Here is a 12,890-nt window from a genome sequence, read left to right as displayed (position 1 = left end):
ATCGTGGTCTTCCTTCCTTCCTTCCTTCCTTCCTTCCTTCCTTCCTTCCTTCCTTCCTTCCTTCCTTCCTTCCTTTCTCCCTTCCTTCCTTCCTTCCTCCCTCCCTCCCTCCCTCCCTCCTTTCCTTCCTTTCTTCCTTCCTTTCTTCCTTTTTTCTTTCTTCCTTTTTTCTTTCTTCCTTCTTCCCTCTCTATTTCCCTTTTTCTGTTAGTTAAGGAATCTCCTCAAAATTACAAAATTCCCTACCTTGAAATACAGCCTACTACCCAATTCAGAAGCTAAGGAGTCTAGATCCACATTACCTGTTCCCTTTGTAATCTCCCCTGCCACCATAGTTGAATGTGCTACATAAGCATGTCTTGTTAGATATGTCTACTTCAGAGTTTCTTATATATTTTAGTAGGCAAACTAAGAAAACTCAAAATCAATCTGATTGGGTGGCCATATGTGCCCCTCCCCCACCCCTGTGCACATATCCAACATGATTGGTTTAGTGGTCACTGTTCCTGGGGCAGCTTGATTATCTGTGAAGCCAAATGCATGGACAGAGCCCAGTGGAGGCAGTGGTAACTCCAGCAGAGGTTCCAAGTGGTTCACAGATTTCTGTTTCTTTTCAGCTTTACGTTTAGCTTCTCTGGGGTACAGCTTATGTTTTAATAAAACCATTTTATGTTTATAATACAGTTTTTCTCTCAGAGGCTAATAAGAGTCCTATTGATACAACTCCCAAGACAAAATTGTCTTGACTTGCCTCCCACCTACCTCTTACCTTTTACTGTTTTTACTCCAGGTAACCATGCATATAAGATTTTGGATTCTCAAATTCTTTAATAACTACAGAAATGCATTTATAAAACAAGGCATTTGAGGAAATGTGTATAAAATGGCATGTATTTACCCGAGTATATTTTTACTCTTCTGTTGCTCTGATAAAACTTCATAAACATGGCAATTTGTAGAAAAAAAAAAAGAAACCTTTGATTCAATCCAAAACCCCTTCATGACAAAAATCTTGGATACCTAAACACAACAAAGCAAGCTGATAGCCAAAATCAAATTAAGTTGAGAGAACCATAAAGCAATTCCACTGAAATTAGGAATAAGACAAGTCTGTCCACAGTATTCATATCTATTCAACATAGTACTTGAAGTTCTACAAACCTGGAGCAATACAACAAAAGGAGATAAAGCAGATACAAATTGGAAAAGAGGAAGTCAAAGTCTTGCTATTCCCAAATGATATGATTGTATACCTAACTGATACCAAAATATTCTACCAGAGAACTTCTACAGCTGATAAGTACCTTCAGCAATCTGGTTGGATACAAAATTATCTAAAACAAACAAACAAACAAACAAAAATAGTAGCCTTCCTTTATATAAATGATAAATAAACTGAGAGAAAAATTAGAAACAACTCCCTTCATAATAGTCATTCCATAACATAAAATATCTTGGTATAACTCTAATCAAAGAAGTGAAAGACCTGTATGACAAGAATTTCAAGTCTCTGAAGAAACAAATTGCAGAATATATGATAAGATAAAAAGAACTCCCATACTTATGGGTTGGTAGAATTAACATATCAAAAATGGCCATCATACACCCCCAGCCTCCCCCCCAAAACCCCTACAGATTCAGTGAAATCCCCATCAAAATTGCAAAACAAAGGTTTTGCAGACTTTGAAAGAGCAATTCTCAACTTCATATAGAAAAATAAATAAATAATACAAGCTAGCAAAAGCAATGCTGTAGAATAAAACAACTTCTGGAAGGCATCACTAACCCTCATTTCTATAATAATTCAAGCTATACTACAAAGCAATAGTAGGTAGTATTGTCATAGAAACAGACATGTTGATCGATGGAATTGAATAGAAGAGCCAGAAATAAAGCCAAACTCCTACACACACATGATTTTTGACAAAGACGTCAAACCCATACAATGAAAAGAAGAAAGTATCTTCTGTTGAGTTTTATAATAATAAAGAAAGAAGGAATATGTTTGGTGAAAGTGCACTCAAGTGTGGGGGTTGGGTGCCTCCAGAGGACCATGCTGAGGCATCCCTTTCCCTGAGGAACCAGCCACATGATAATATAGTATAGAATAGAGTTTATTTAGGGCATGGGAAGGGGAGTTGAGAGGGTAGTAGAGAAATAAAAATGCAGAGAAAGAGAGAGTAGAGCATTAGAGGTCAGCCATGAGCATATAGAGTGAAAGTGTGGAGGGGAATGGGGAAAGAGAGGGTAAGGGGCAAGAGATCAGGGCAGGAGCAGAAAGGCAAGAGAGGGAGGAGGAGGAGCCAAGCAGCCCCTTTTATAATGAATAAGGCACACCTGGCTGTTGCCAGGTAACTGTGGGGTGGAGCCTAGACAAAATCCTAACATTACCCCATTTTGGTTTAATTAAAAAGAAAAATTAGAAAGAGACAATAGTGGAGTAGGAATATGGTCATCATGATCTTTAGCTTCTTCCTTCTGACTTTGGGGAGACATGTCTGTGGGAAACCTAAGAAAATGGGAATGGGGCTGTTGGTCCAGTTTTAGGAGAGTTGGCTGTTCCCTGGTTGTTCAGGGTCTATGGAAGATCTTTGGATAGATCCGAAGGAACACGTTTAGTAGAAGTGTCTATGTGTGTGAGAGAAGATTGGAGTATCGTGGGGTTGCTTCTCTGGAGCTGTTCTAGATTCTAATAAATTACAGGACTTGAAAATATGTTGAAATACACACACACACACACACACACACACACACACATTATAGGTAGAGAGCAAGGTTAAATAAATTTGGAACAACTTCTTTTTTTCTTAGTTGTACATTTGGAAGTTTATGTGTACACTTGAAAATAAATGTGAAACCCTTAGGTCTTGGTGGTTGAGGGAGAGGTGAGTCCCTATTCCAGGAACAGGAGAGGAAGCCTGCCCTGTGGAATAGGCAGGTGTACTTATCTGGATAGAGTTTATTTGTTCCATGAGAAGTAGATCTGAGTGGATTTCCTATAGCTTATAAGTTTATAAAAGAGATAGATTTGTTAACAACATGAACAGTAAGATGAGCTTGGGGAAGGCAAAAACCTTTTGTGGATCAAAAAGAACAAGAAAGGCTTTTTCCTTCTATATAGGAGACCGAATATACATAACAAAAACAATTTTAAGTTTATAATTGAGAGACAAAGGAAACTCAAAACCTTGACCTTGTGAATACAGTTGCTTATATAGCAAGAGAAACACCTTAAGTCTATAGCTAAAGTACAATCAAATGAAATGTATATTTGAGTATGATAGCTTATAGTGTAGAACAAGAACTACTTTAAATTTAGTTAAAAGTCAATCAAAAAAACTAAAATTTGAATTTGTGATTATATAGTTGAATCACATAATGGCATGTTTTATTAGGGTTAGCAAAGTTTATAAGAATTTGAATGTTACGACAGTGGCATAGCAAGAAGAGGAAATATGAAGCATTTAATTGATGAAAACTGAGTTTAGGTAAGGAAGTAACAAATTATATCTGTGAAAGCTTATATCTGAACTTGTGCATCATTTATCTTGAACTCTGTAAGAAATCTGGCCATCTTAGCTAGTAGACACATTTAGTAATGAGCAAATATAGTAGCATAGTACCCATGGTAACAAGCTAGGTTTGTTTTTTATTTGACAAGCTAATGTTATCTTAGCTGCCAATGTGATGAGAAATCTGGGGAAGAGTAAATTATAATCTAGGAGTCATGAATTAAATGTATTAAAATGACAGAGTTTTATCTATGGTCTCCTACCTAAACAGTTCCCAGGTCCCTGTGGTCTCCATGACAGCTTGGGTGGAGTCAGTCAAGCTGTCAAGCACAGAAGATGAAAAGCTTTTTCTCTGGACAATACGTAACTGAAAAATGAGAAATGACCCACCTTGACTCAGGCAGTATGAGGAGTTTGACTCTCAGGGTATCCAGTTTTGTCCGCAGTGAAGACCAAGCCTAGGCAGGGCAATGATGGTGTTTTTCAAGTAGTCATCACACCACAATCCCAGCAGTCTCTTATAGCTCTATCAATTATCTTCTTGGAGACCTTTGGGGGCTAACTATTAGGCTTATGGAGCCTCTGTCGGTTATAACCTTGAATATTAATATATTAACAGACTTGTGACAAGACTGAGAGCAGTATCTATCTGGGTTAGACAATTTGTGTTTGTTAACTTACTTGTTTGAGAATGTATATGGTGAGTAGAGTATACTATAACATAATGTGGACAGAATGGAAAGAAATTGGAAAGCTGACAGCAGCAGTGTGAGCTGTGAGCCTGAACATAAAGTGAGTGTGTCCAGGCAGGTTTAGGCCTCGGCCATGGACTGAGCAGGAGGGCATACAGGCCCATTATTGATCAGCATGGGAGTTTTGACCTGCTTCATTTCCAACCTGAGCTGGTTAACCCCTCTTTAGGCAACCTGGTTTTCCCCTGCTCCCTGGAAGCAGCCCAGGGCATGCAAGTGCACAGCTGAGAAACCAGGTGTAAGTCCTGGCCAGAGCTGACAGTGAAGAGGCACAATAGGACAGATCGTATGCATGCCTGAGGGAGCTCAGGGTGCGAGGTGCTGCTAGACAGCGGCAGCTTCCATGCTGATGATTTTGGCATGCGCAAACAAAGAGGGGAGGCACTAGCCCACAGTTGTAGGTGGCAATGCTGGAAGACTGGGCAGAGACAGTGGCCATGGCTTCACAGGGAGGGTTGCAGAGTCCTAGGGGGGGAGAGAGAGAGAGAGAGAGAGAGAGAGAGAGAGAGAGAGAGAGAGAGAGAGAGAGAGAGAGTAGAGGCTGGCCATGAGCATGTAAAGAGAAAAGGGGGAGGGAATGGGGAGAGAGAATAGGGACAAGAGGACAGAGCAGCAGCAAGAAGGCAAGAGAGAGAGGAAGGGCAAAGAAACCCCCTTTATAGTAAGTCAGGCACACCTGGTTGTTGCCAGGTAACTGTGGGGTGGAGCCTAGACAAAATGCTAACATCTTCAATAAATAGTGCTGATCTAACTAGATGTCTGCACATAGAAGAATGCAAATAGACACATATCTATCTCCCTGCAAAATACTTATATCTAAGTGGATCATAAACTTTAATGTAAAATCAGACCCACTAATTTTAATAGAAGAAAAAGTGGGGGACATCCTCGAATATACTGGCAAATTCCTGAACAGAACACCATAATTTTGGGCACTAAGATCAACAATTAATAAAGAGGACAGTATGAAACTGAAAAGTTTTTACAAGGTTAAGGACATCATCGATAGGACAAAATGGCATCCGACAGAATGGGAAAAGTTCTTCACTATCCCTACATCTGACAGAAGAGTAATATCCAAAATTTATGAAGACTCAAAAAATTAGACACAAACAAACCTAATAACCCAATTTTAAAAAGTGGGGTACAAATCTAAACACAGAATTCTCAACAAAAGAAATTCCTATGGCTAAGAAACACTTATAGCAATGTTGAATGTCCCTAAACAACAGGGAAATGGAGATCTAAAAGACTCTGAGATTCTATCTTACAGCTGTCAGAATGACTATGATCAAAAGCTCAAGTGACAGAACATGCAGGCAAGAATGTGGAACAAAGGAAATATTTCTTTAGTGCTGGTGGCAACATAAAGTTGTACAACCACTTGGAAATCAATATGGCAGTTTCTCAGAAAATTGGGAATAGTTCTACCTCAACTATACTACTTGTGGGCATATATGCAAAAGGCATCGTACCACAGGAACAGTTGACCAAGTGTTTTGTTCATATTAGGCTGAAACAAGAAACAATCCAGATATCCATCAACAGAAGAATGGGTAAAGAATATGTGGTTCATTTATACAATGGAATACTATGCTGCTATTAAAATCAAGAACATGACCAAATTTGAAGGCGAATTGATAGAACTAGAAAATATTAGCTTGACTGAGGTAACCAGATCCAGAAAGAAATACATGATATGTACTTACTGTAAGTGAATATTTGCCATAAAGTCCAGGATAAACATACTAAAATACACAGGCCCAAAGATGCCAAACAGCCCAATGATGGATGCTTGAATCTCACTAATAAGATGAAATAAAATAAATATTTGAAACAGATTAAGATGGGCAAGTGGGTGGCAGAGGCAATGAGAAGGATATCTGGAGTGGGATCAGGTACTGGGAGAGTGGGAATGGGAGGTGAGAGGTTTGGGAGAGAGAAGAAAAGTCAGTAGTTGGACAAACTTAGAACCTGGAACAAGTGAGGTTCCTAGGAGGATATGAGGTGACCTTAGCTAAGACTCCTAATAGTAGGAGATAGAGAACCTGATGTGGGTACCTTCTGAGCTAGGCAGGACTTCCAGTGAAAAGAGTAGGACCCCAAGCCACCCATCTTCTCAAAAATATTCTTGACTGAAAGATGTTCAGGGATAAAGATGAAGCAGAGACATAAGGAATGACCTACCAATTACTGGTCCACCTTGAGACCCACCCCCTGGGAAAGACCCAACTCCTGACATTATTCATGATACTCTGTTGTGATTTCAGATAGGAGCCTAGCATAACTGTCATCAGGGAGGCTTCATTCAGCAACTGATGGAAACAGATGCAGAGACTCATAGCCAAATATTAGAAGGAGCTAAGGGAGTATTGTGGAAGTAGGGGATAGAGGGCTCGCATACATTAAAAGAAGACCTATAATGTCAACTAACCTGGGCCTATGAGTGCTCACAGAGACAGAACAACCAATCAAGGGCATGCATGGTCTGGACCTACGCCTCCTATGTAAGCAGATGTGGAGCTTGCTCTTCATGTGGGTCCTCTAACAGCGGTAGCAGGGAGGTCTCTTACTTGGACTATTGTTTCTGCTTTTGGATTTCTTTCCCCTAGCTGGGCTGTCTGAGGTGACTTGGCATGCCAGGGTGGCTTGGTATGAAAACTAGGATGTGGAGGCTTTACTTATCTTCGGGGAAATGTGGCTGTTCCCACCCTCAGGGATCTTCAGCCAATATTGGTTTATAAGGGCAATGGAAGAAGAGACAATAAAGGGTGTGGGGTTCAGTAGCCCTGCAAGTACATAGGTGAAGATCACACAGAGACTAACTGTGGGGAATCACATCAACTTTACTTGGGATGATTCAAGGCTTATATAATTTCAGGGAATGGGGTAGAAACATCTAAGATGGGCAAAGATCATTGGCTGGGGGCTTAAGGTACTGAAATGCCTCATTAGGATAAGGAAGCATTTCAGGAGACTCTGATGTTAGCTAAAAAGTGTTTCTGTGGAGATAAAACAACAACAACAACAAAAAAAAGAACAAAAAAAATCAAAACAAACACTTGATCCTGTATTCAAATGAAGGCTATGTGACATTCCTCATGCAGAGGGTTGTGAATTCTACAGACATGGTTCGAGAAGGACAAGCCCTGCCAATAAAGGGAGTCCTCCATAGTTTGGCAAGATCAAAGGCTACCCAGTCAATTGTAGACTGAAACCTTAATTAGCAGTTTTCCCACGGAGAAGGGGAGATGGAATGGGGGAAAGCAAGTATGAGAATGGGTAGGGAGGAGAAGAGGGAGATAAGGGATATAATGTGGATTAATTAATCAATGAAAAAAGATATGGTAAATACAAACATGTAACATAAATCTTAGGCATATATTGTAGTCCAATTTATTGTACCAACAATTCAAGAAGTTACATATTATAATAGCAATAATTAATATTCCATATCGTACTTATATAAAAATTTGATAAAACAAGTATGTACTTTGTCATACTAGAAAGGTTTATTTCATACCTTATGTTAACTATTTTTCTATCATAGTGAATCTTTTAACATGACATTTTATTCTTTAAATATATACAATAATACACATTTGAAAATTAGTACAGCATGGAAAATAGCTCAATGAGTGTTCTAACAAGGCTCATGACTTGAATTCAATCTCTGATACTTAAATAGTAGAAGAAAATAATTGACTCCTGTAAGTTTTCTTCTGGCCTTCAAATGTATGTTTGTACACACATGTGTTCAAGGGCATGTGAGCATGCATGCACACGCACACAGATACACATACACACACAAACCCCAAATGTTATAATTTAAAAATTTTAAATTAGTATAATAATAATACTGGTTCTCCTCACCAGTGTTGTTTGCATTAAGACTTTTTGGTCATATGTATTAAAGATAATGCATTGTTATAGAAGAAAATTGATATTTTAAGTTGTGCTTGTATATATAAGCTGCTTTGATATTGACAATTTTGATATTGTTATACAGATTTTTCTTCCAACACTTGGTTATGACAGCTTATAATTTTTTCATATCATCTTTCTTATGTTTAATCATACCATACCTACTGTATTTCAGTTTTAATATGCTTCCTTTCCACCAATTCCTTTTGAATGTTAGATGCTGAGTAACATACCATTCATAATTACAATTAGTTGTTTCATATTGATTATATATATTACTTATGCATAAACTATCTATTCACCAGGTCTTTCACAAAATATAACTGTAATTAAAAGAGAACCATAATCCTCAGAATTGTAGTGTTTTAAATGGTTTTATAATACAGCCTGTCATTTAATATTGAATACTTTAGATTAATTTTGAGACTTGATTAATGGGACTTTCATCTTACAATTCAATTTTAACCACAATAAGTGGATAATTTTTTCATATAAAAATTCAGTATCTGTTGATGTTAGTGTAATTAATTACATACAATCAATAAAAGTCACTCAACAATGACTTGGGTTCTGCCAAGTACTGAGCATAATCCAGGCCCATAAGAGTTTAACTTTGACTTGTGAATTAATTAAAAGGCAAGTGGTGCTACTCCCATTGTTTTCAACAAATACAATTACACAGTTTTTTCTAGGAAAGGATTGTTTTCACAGAAGTCTAATTAAAATTCCAGTTTGGTGCTTAAGTTCTTTTAACCTTTGAACAATATATTTCCTTGACGTGTATTTGTACATTCAAATTAATTTGGATTTTTGAACTCCCATTGTAAAGTTAAATTGGTTTGTTTAGAAATAGGGCATTGTTTTTATCCACTGCCAAGTGTGAGTTGGGCATAAGTTGAGGCCTTAGTCATTTGACCCTATGTGCATTCTTATCTCTCTTTGTTCCTGTTCATTATACTACATGTTCACTCTATATTTATCAGATTATGTACCTTATGATGTTTTGTTGTCCACATAATTTTGTTGAATGGTGTGTCCCACTCTGTTTCTTTATCTTTACTTTTCTATTTCTGCATCTGCTATATGGAAGCATTGGCAGTTCTGTCCTCTTTGTGTGTTGTGAGGTCTCAAGATGCTAGCATAGACGAAGCTTTCTGAATACACAGATGTGCCTGTGGCTTACTTCAGACCCTGATAGGAATGGCTGAGGTCTCCTAGCATCTCTCAGTCCCTACTTGTTATAAGATATGACTGGTATACCTTCAGTTCTCCAGCATAGGGCCTGGGCTGCACTTCACCAGAGGCTCCTACTTGTAAAATCTAGCCATTTTATACCTTTGGCCTCCTGGCTACTGAACCTGGTTCCCTTCTCTCCCTTATCCCATTCCCCCCCCTTTTACCCCTTCTCCTAAAATGGTACAAGGTCATGTCTACTCTAGACTCTTCCAGATATCTTTGACTCTGGCTATGCTCTCACTTTTATCTATAACAAACTTTCTTCTCCAACATACCTAGAAGTCATGTCTCTTTCTTTTTATTTCCTTTCTCATCCCTCTGGTATTGGGTTTTGAAACCTGGGAGTGCACAAATGAGGTCCCTCTGTAGGAACTCTGTCACTGTGAACCAATCTACTGATTTGAATCTCTGAGGGTATACATGTATCGGTTGGGGTTTTTTGTTTGTTTGTTTGTTTATTTGTTTTTGTTTTTTTGTTTTTGTTTTGTTTTGCTGGATTTGCCAACAACTCAATTTTATTCTAGAGTTGGCTCCTTCAGTTGCTACTTCCCTGCAACTTACCTAACCACCACTGTCTCCTTGCCTACACAGTACAAGTCCCCTCTCCCTGGTATACTCCTTTCAGCCATCCCCTATGAGTACATCTCCTTGCTATGCCCTTTGGGGCCCTATCATTTGGACAATTCTACATACTTAGACTTTTCCTCCTCTCCTATCACTGGAACCTTTCTTTTCGAAAAACCTTTCCCCATGAACATAGCTCTTTTTGCTACACTGCTTTCCTTCTCTTAGCTGTCTAAACTTTCCGTATGGTAGAGGTCATTTTGAAACCCTTTTGCCCCTTTTCTGTGAATTCAATTTCTTTCTTGGACTAAGATTTTCTTAAGTTTTCAGTCTTGTTGAAATTGATTTGGTCTCAGTATAGCTTGATGGCCAAAGAAGGCACACTCCAGCTCCAAATTCTTGTAGATTGTAACAACTTCTGCCAGCACGAGCAGATGATCCCAAAGTCTCTTATCTCTATGATTCTACAACTTTCTACTCTTACACTTTTCTTTCTTTTTTTTTTAATTAGATATTTTCTTTATTTACATTTCAAATGCTATCCCGAAAGTTCCCTATATCCTCCCCCAACCCTGCTCCCCCACCCACCCACTCCCACTTCTTGGCCCTGACATTCTCCAGTACTGGGGCATTTAAAGTTTGCAATACCAAGGGGCCTCTCTTCCCAATGATAGCAGACTAGGCCATCTTCTGCTAAATATGAAGCTACAGACATGAGCTCTGGGGGTACTGGTTAGTTCATATTGTTGTTCCACCTATAGGGTTGCAGACCCCTTCAGCTCCTTGGGTACTTTCTCTAGCTTCTCCATTGGGGGCCCTGTGTTCCATCCTATAGATGACTGTGAGCATCCACTTCTGTATTTGCTGGGCACTGGCATAGCATCACCAGGGACAGCTATATCAGGGTCCCTTCAGCAAAATCTTGCTGGCATTTGCAATAGTATCTGGGCTTGGTGGCTGATTATGGGATGAATCCCCAGGTGGGGTAGTCTCTGGATAGTCCATCCTTTCGTCTTAGCTCCAAACTTTGTCTATGTAACTCCTTTCATGGGTATTTTGTTCCCTATTCTAAGGAGGAATGAAGTATCCACATGTTGGTCTTCCTTCTTCTTGATTTTCTTGTGTTTTGCAAATTGTATCTTGGATGTTCTATGTTTCTGGGATAATATCCACTTATCGGTGAGTTCATATCTAATGACTTCTTTTGTGATTGGGTTACCTCAATAAGGATGATATCATCCAGATACATCCATTTGCCCAAGAATTTCATAAATTCATTGATTTTAATAGCTGAGTAGTACTGCATTGTGTAAGTGTACCATATTTTTCTGTATCCATTACTCTATTGAGGAACATATGGGTTATTTCCAGATTCTGGCTATTATAAATAAGGCTGCTAAGAACATAGTGGAGCATGTGTCCTTCTTACCAGTTGGAACATCTTCTGGATATATGCCCAGGAGAGGTATTGCAGGATCCTCTGGTAGTACTATGTCCAATTTTCTGAGGAACCACCAGACTGATTTCCAGAGTGTTTGTACAAGCTTGCAATCCCACCAACAATGGAGGAGTGTTTCTCTTTCTCCACATCCTTGCCAGCATCTGCTGTCACCTGAATTTTTTGATCTTAGCCATTCTGACTGGTGTGAGGTGGAATCTCAAGGTTGTTTTGATTTGCATTTCCCTGATGATTAAGGATGTTGAACATTTTTTCACGTGCTTCTCAACCATTTGGTATTCATCAGTTGAGAATTCTTTGTTTAGCTCTGTACCCCAGTTTTAATGAGATTATTTGAATTTCTGGATTCCAGCTTCTTGAACTCTTTGTATATATTGGATTAGTCCTCTATCAGATTTAGTATTGGTAAAAATCCTTTCCCAATCTGTTGGTGGCCTTTTTGCTTTATTGACAGTGTCATTTGCCTAACAGGAGCTTTTCAATTTTATGAGGTCCCATTTGTCAATTCTTGATCTTACAGCACAAGCCATTGCTGTTCTGTTTAGGAATTATTCCCTGTGCCCATATCTTGGGTTTTCCCCCACTACTCTATTAATTTCAGTGTCTCTGGTTTTATGTGGAGGTCTTTGATCCACTTAGACTTGAGCTTTGCACAAGAGGATAAGAATGGATCAATTTGCATTCTTCTACATGGTAACCACCAGTTGTGCCAGCACCATTTGTTGAAAATGCTGTCTTTTTTCCACTGGGTGGTTTTAGCTCCCTTGTCAGAGATCAAGTGACCACAGGTGTGTGGATTCATTTCTGGGTGCTCTTATACTTTTATCTTTGTGATTTCTTTGTGCTTTGGTTTTAAGGAATATCTTAAGACTATAATGCAAACCAAATGTTTCTCAGGATTTGTAAATTCATTGAGTATGGTTCAAGAATCTGTAAAATCTGTAACAAAATTTGCCTTCAAACTTACACCAAATGGCTTATGATTAAAATAGATAGCAAGCCATTCAAGTGCCTTATTAATAATGGAGCAGACAAACACTTTTTTAGACAAGAAGAGATCTGACATGACTGGCAAGTAATCCCTGGCACCCAGTTCCTAGGCATATAGGGTACCTCTCATGCATTTTTCACCAAATAGGCCTACATGTGAGCAGACCTTAATGGAACTATTGTCCTCATACACCCCCTGGTAGCTCCAGTAGCCACACTTCTCCTAGAAGTATCATCTTCTAGGGAGAGATATTTTACAAGTCCTAAAGGTAGTGCTTATCACCCAGTCACAAAGAGACCACATCAAAATAGAAGATATTACCAATGAAGAAAGTTATATCCAAGGAGATCCTAAAAACTCTCCCCCAAATCACCACCAATTCTAGGGGCCACTGTTAGATTTGATACTCCCTACCACTCCCTACTTTGACTGGCTCTACAATGAAGCCATCT

The sequence above is a fragment of the Mus caroli genome, chromosome 3 (assembly GCF_900094665.2).
Source record: "Mus caroli chromosome 3, CAROLI_EIJ_v1.1, whole genome shotgun sequence".
NCBI classification, from domain to species: domain Eukaryota; kingdom Metazoa; phylum Chordata; class Mammalia; order Rodentia; family Muridae; genus Mus; species Mus caroli.
Note: the sequence above shows the minus strand (reverse complement) of the source record.